We start from the raw sequence: 6,740 nt of genomic DNA, 5'->3' as shown, positions 1-6,740 counted from the left end.
TGAGGGCCTGCAGTTGTGTTACATGCCTAAGCCCCCAGCTCACTTTCTTCCCTGATAGCATCTCTAGGTCAGGCTGGTCATGTCCCCCACCTGAAACCGCAGAGAGCCCCTGCTGCCAGTCAGGTTAAGAGAAAAACAGGAGCACAGGAGGCTGTCTTATACTGAGTCAGGCCATTGTGGTCCATTTTGGTCAGTGTTGCCTTTGTTGTTTTTTAGTCATGTCCGCCTCTTTGTGACCCCCTGTACCAGAGCACGCCAGGCCCTCCTGTCTTCCACTGCCTCCCGCAGTTTGGTCAAACTTATGCTAGTAGCTTCCAGAACACTGTCCCACCATCTCGTCCTCCGTCGTCCCCTTCTCCTTGTGCCCTCCATCTTTCCCAACATCAGGGTCTTTTCCAGGGAGTCTTCTCTTCTCATGAGGTAGCCAAAGTCTTGGAGCCTCAGCTTCAGGATCTGTCCTTCCAGTGAGCACTCAGGGCTGATTTCCTTCCGAATGGAGAGGTTTGATCTTCTTGCAGTCCATGGGACTCTCAAGAGTCTCCTCCAGCACCAGAATTCAAAAGCATCCATTCTTCGGCCATCAGCCTTCTTTATGGTCCAGCTCTCACTTCCATACATCACTACTGGGAAAACCAGAGCTTTAACAGTGTTGCCTTTACAGGCTGGCAAAAGCAGCGGCCTTCTCCAGGTTTTCAGAGCAGTCATCTTTCCCAGCCCCAGTAGGGGATGCCAGCCGAACTTCTGCATGCAAAGCAGGTGCCCTGTCCCTGAGTTGTGGTTCTTTGCTTCAAATAAAGCCACGTTTCTAGCACTCATGATTCCAGATAAAGGGCTGCATTAAACAGGAACACTGGGAGCTGCCTTAAACATAGGTTTAGCTCAGTATCGTCTGCAATGACGGCCAGCAGCTGTCCAGGATTCTGGACAAGGAATCTTCCTGGAGGGCCTGTCGGGGACTGAACCCTGAGAACTTATGCATGCTAAGCTGACACACTGCCCCTGAGCTACAGCCCTCCCAGTTCTGTGCTAGATGTTGCTATTAGTAAAGGTAAAGGGACCCCTGACCATTAGGTCCAGTCATGGACGACTCGGGTTGTGGCGCTCATCTCGCTTTATTGGCCGAGGGAGCCAGCGTACAGCTTCCAGGTCATGTGGCCAGCAGGACTAAGCCGCTTCTGGCGAACCAGAGCAGCGCACGGAAACACCATTTACCTTCCTGCCAGAGTGGTACCTATTTATCTACTTGGACTTGCTTTCGAATTGCTAGGTTGGCAGGAGCAGGGACCGAGCAACGGGAGCTCACCCCGTCGTGGAGATTCAAACCGTCGGCAAGTCCTAAGCTCTGTGTATTATTCATTAAATTTGTATATGACCCTTCACCTGTAGATCTCAGGTTGGTTCACAACATAAAATCACAACACCGGCAACGACCAATTTATGCCCGTCCAATTAACATGCGATTGTGCACATCACGGCGACCTGGAAGTGGCCGGAAAATGGAAGGGCGGCCTTATGCATGCTCTGCTATCGCATGCAATGATCTGGAACGCAACCCCTATGCAAACCAGGGGTTGCCTGTATTTTTAAAAAAACAGTGGCTTTTAAACTGAGGTTGGGAAGACATCTGTAGGAGATTCTTTGGCTGTGAGCTGGAACCTTGGGAGGCACGTCCACTTCCAAGTCTGTGATCCAACATCAACTACAGCAGGCCCTGGGGTGCCAGTGACAAGGGGCCTGTTTGCTGCTGCCCCCATCCCCTGCCTTTTGGGGTGACCCTGGACTGTGGCTGCTGAGGTTCAGCCCCTGTTGCACCACCCCAAACCTCTGCCTTCGCTGCCACCTACGCAGCTGGCCTCCCCAGTGCCTCCTTCCTGTTTCAACATTAACCACCAGTCATGATTCACAGGAAAGAAAACCCACAAAGGCCGTTGTGCAAAGCCAAGCTGATTGACTGCTGACAATCCTTGCACAGCACAAATACATAAGTGCATAAGTCTGAAATAGTATGGAGAGCAAGTCTAAAACAATGTTTAGCCTCCAGCTGACCTCCAGTCACAGAGCAGGAATTCTTCCAGGGCCTCCCCTCTGCAAAACTAGTTTTAACACGTTTGGAGAGCTTTCTGAACCGACCTGTCAAAGAGCAGGTATCTGTGAGAACAAAGCAGATATCTACTGTATTTTTTGCTCTATAAGACTCACTTTTCCTTCCTAAAAAGTAACGGGAAATGTGTGTGCGTCTCATGGAGTGAATGCAGGCTGTGCAGCTATCCCAGAAGCCAGAACAGCAAGAGGGATCGCTGCTTTCACTGCACAGCGATCCCTCTTGCTGATCTGGCTTCTGAGATTCAGAATATTTTTTTCCTTGTTTTCCTCCTCCAAAAACTAGGTGCGACTTGTGGTCTGGTGCGTCTTATAGAGCGAATAATACGAAAACACAAGGAGAAGGGGACGACAGACGACAAGATGATGGGACAGTGTTCTCAAAGCTACCAGCATGAGTTTGACCAAACCATGGGAGGCAGTGGAAGACAGGAGGGCCTGGTGTGCTCTGGTCCAGGGGGGTCACGAAGAGGCGGACACGACTAGACAACTAAACAACAACAAAAGTTTGGAGAAAAGGCAATGAGAGGCAGCGTGATAGAAGTTTTTAAAATTATGCCTGGCCCTGAGAAAGCAGATGCAGAGAAAACACTGGAACTTGTGGAAATCCAATGCAGCTGAATGTTGAGAGATTCAGGATAGATAAAGTCCTTCACATGGCACAGAACTAAACTGTGGAACTCCCTCCTGCAGCAGGCAGGGACCAACCTAGATGGCTTTAAGAGAGGATTGGACAAATTTCTGGAGGAGAGGACTAGCAATGGCTACTTGCCATGATGGCCAAACTTTCCCTGCACAGTTGGGGGCAGAGATGCTTCTGAACATCACTTGCTGGGAACTGCAGGAGGGGAGAGAGTTCGCTCTCGTGCTCAAATCCTGCATGGGGGCTTCCCATAACGGGCATCTTGTGCTTGAACCCTCTTTGCTGATCGGCCGCGCCAGATTTAGGATGGTGCGGGTGGTTCCCCTGCACAGGGTGTTGAGCCAAGTGGGCACAAAACAGAAGATCCACCATTAAGAAGATCCATTTTGGGGCACCAAATCTTGCCCTTGCGCAGGGCTCCATATTACGAAAGATTACCAAAGCCCACCCCCTGCTGGTCAGCCACTGTGAGAAGAGAATGCCGGCCTATTCTTGTGTTTTCCAGTTTTGGGCTATTAAAATTCGTGCAGATGGCAGATGAAGACGATGGACTTTACGGAGCTGGCTGATCTCACTGGGAGAATCCGCGACCAGAAAGAAGAGGAACATCAAGAAGAATGGAATAAATTTAAAGATTATTTGAATAAATATTGTAATATTAAAGATTAGTAGTTACTTGAAAGTACTAAATAGGCCTAGGATTAAATTAGTTTTAAATAAATAAATGTGATACAGAATGTTAAGAAAAGTTAAGAAATTTGATTATAATCGGAATATTGTTTTTGAATAATGATATTGGAACTGATACATTCAGTTACAAAGAAATTCAGATGGAAGAGATTAGAGGAAGTCAAGTAATATGTTTATGAAGTTCGAAGCTTAATTAATTAACTTTTACTGTTTATGTGCTTGTGGTTATATTTTTGGTTATTATTTGTTATATTTATTTTATTTCTTTTTTCTTTTTCTTTTTTGTTTCATTAATAATAATAATAATTTATTACTTGTACCCCGCCCATCTGGCTGGGTCTCCCCAGCCACTCTGGGCGGCTTCCAACAAAGATGAAAGATACACTAAAATGTCACATATTAAAAACTTCCCTTCAGATGTCTTCTAAAAGTCCGGTAGTTGTTTTTCTCTTTGACATCTGGTGGGAGGGCTTTCCACAGGGAGGGCGCCACCACCGAGAAGGCCCTCTGCCTGGTTCCCTGTAACTTGGCTTCTCACAGGGAGGGAACCGCCAGAAGGCCCTCGTCGCTGGACCTCAGTGTCCGGGCAGAACGATGTGGGAGGAGACGCTCCTTCAGGTATACTGGACAGAGGCCGTTTAGGGCTTTAAAGGTCAGCACCAACACTTTGAATTGTGCTTGGAAACGTACTGGTTTTACATTGGTTTTACAGTATGTGTTGTATTTCTTTGAAACTTAATAAATATTATTGGGGGGGGGGGAGAATGCTGGCCTAGATGGGCCCCCTTTGGCATGATCCAGCAGCCTGGCTCTTATTGCATTCCTAAATTCTCCCCCTCTCCCTTTCATTACTCTGCAGAACGCATTATCCTGCAGAGTCGGACGCCCGGTGCAGTTATCTCGAAGGGCTGTTAGCAAGGCCACTGGGTTATCGCAGTATCTTATCCGTGGGGCAATTGGGCCTGCCTGTGGCTTGGCTCTTATCGCACCGGATTGATAACCTTGGCCAAGGCAACCGCATTGCAAGCCAAGGGGTGTGGAAGGCTGCAGCGGGCCTGGCCTGCAGGAGGCGCACAATCTCTTGCTGAACAGCTATGCAACGGACGCCAACAGGGCCAGAAATGAATCCATGCAACAGGGCGATGAATCCATCACGCTCGCTTTCAATGGGGGTTTTGCTTGCATGCAGAGTGGAAATCTGTGCATGCTCGATGGATAAACACACATTCCTGCGTGCCCCTGCAAATCCCCACCCCCACTCCGCAGATGAATAATATCTGCCTGGTAGATTTGATGCTGTGTGTAGTGTCACCTGAGGGCTAGTGGGAGTTGTGGTTCAAAAACAGAGGTTGGGGGAGAGGCTGATTTAAGTGGTTTTGGCTGGGGCTAAGGCCCTTTTTCGTTTATAATTTCTGTCATGTGCACGATGGAGGAGTGTGTCTGTGGTTGTTGTTTAGTCTTTTGGTCGTGTCCGCCTCTTCGTGGCCCCCTTGACCAGAGCGTACCAGGCCCTCCTGTCTTCCACTGCCTCCCGCAGTTTGGGCAAACTCATGCTGGTCTCTTCCAGAACACTGTCCCACCATCTGGTCCTCTGTCGTCCCCTTCTCCTTGTGCCCTCCATCTTTCCCAACATCAGGGTCTTTTCCAGGGAGTCTTCTCTTCTCATGAGGTGGCCAAAGTCTTGGAGCCTCAGCTTCAGGATCTGTCTTTCCAGTGAGCACTCAGGGCTGATTTCCTTCCGAATGGAGAGGTTGGATCTTCTTGCAGTCCATGGGACTCTCCAGAGTCTCCTCCAGCACCAGAATTCAAAAGCATCCATTCTTGGGCGATCAGCCTTCTTTATGGTCCAGCTCTCACTTCCATACATCACTCCTGGGAAAACCAGAGCTTTAACTATACAGACCTTTGTTGGCAAGGTGATGTCTCTGCTTTTTAAGAAGCTGTTTAGGTTTGTCATCGCCTTTCTCCCAAGAAGCAGGCATCTTTTAATTTCGTGGCTGCTGTCACCATCTGCAGTGATCATGGAGCCCAAGAAAGTAAAATCTCTCACTGCCTCTATTTCTTCCCCTTCTATTTGCCAGGAGGTGATAGGACCAGTGGCCATTATCTTCGTTTTTTTGATGTTGAGCTTCAGACCATATTTTGCGCTTTCCTCTTTCACCCTCATTAAAAGGTTCTTTAATTCCTCCTTGATTACATTTCATTCATTTCTTATATTCCGATGCCGTTCTTCGCTCACGAGAAGTCACACAGCGGCTTACGTCCAATAAATGACAACATAGTAGAACATCACGACTGCGACGTAAATGATATAAAACAATTAACAAATCATCAGTAAAAAAACAACCACTCCGAACAAAACAACTTAAAACACAAACAGTACAACCACAAGAAAAGTCCTGTTATAAAACCAACTCATAATCCACAAAGCAATATTAACAACATTGACAAACTAAGCGCTTGCTGAATTCACACTATCTCTCCCCCCACCCTCATGACTCATAGTGTCCACAGTTCATCAAGAAAACACCTTCCCATAATGGCTGCGGAAGCAACTTCCTGGATCTCCAGGTGTTGTTGTTTAGTCGTTTAGTCGTGTTTAGTCGTTTAGTCGTGTCCGGCTCTTCGTGCCCCCCTGGACCAGAGCACGCCAGGCACTCCTTTCTTCCACTGCCTCCCACAGTTTGGTCAAACTCATGTTCGTAGCTTCGAGAACACTGTCCCACCATCTCATCCTCTGTCGTCCCCTTCTCCTTGCGCCCTCCATCTTTCCCAACATCAGGGTCTTTTCCAGGGAGTCTTCTCTTCTCCTGAGGTGGCCAAAGTCTTGGAGCCTCAGCTTCAGGATCTGTCCTTCCAGTGAGCACTCAGGGCTGATTTCCGTAAGAATGGATCGGTCGGATCTTCTTGCAGTCCATGGGACTCTCAAGAGCCTCCTCCAGCACCAGAATTCAAAAGCATCAATTCTTCGGTTCTCCAGGTGCATTTTTTTTTAAAAGAAAATCTTTATTAATTTTCACATTAATATACATGAATTACATAACATACAAAACAAAAAACACTACAAATGAATAGAAACAATAAAGTAAGATAAAGAAACAGACATAAACAAATACGATATATTACACTTACATGACAAATTAAAATAGATAACTTCCAATAATTCTCTTTATGCTACTTATATTATCTGTATTCCTTGCACAGATTCATATTATTTTGTTTTGTGTGTATATATATAATCCAATATTATATTTTATGCATTTCTTGCTTACCAGTATCACTCTTATTTGTGCAAGTATCTTATTGT

The sequence above is a fragment of the Podarcis melisellensis genome, assembly GCF_964234715.1.
Source record: "Podarcis melisellensis genome assembly, chromosome: 13".
Lineage (NCBI taxonomy): Eukaryota > Metazoa > Chordata > Lepidosauria > Squamata > Lacertidae > Podarcis > Podarcis melisellensis.
Note: the sequence above shows the minus strand (reverse complement) of the source record.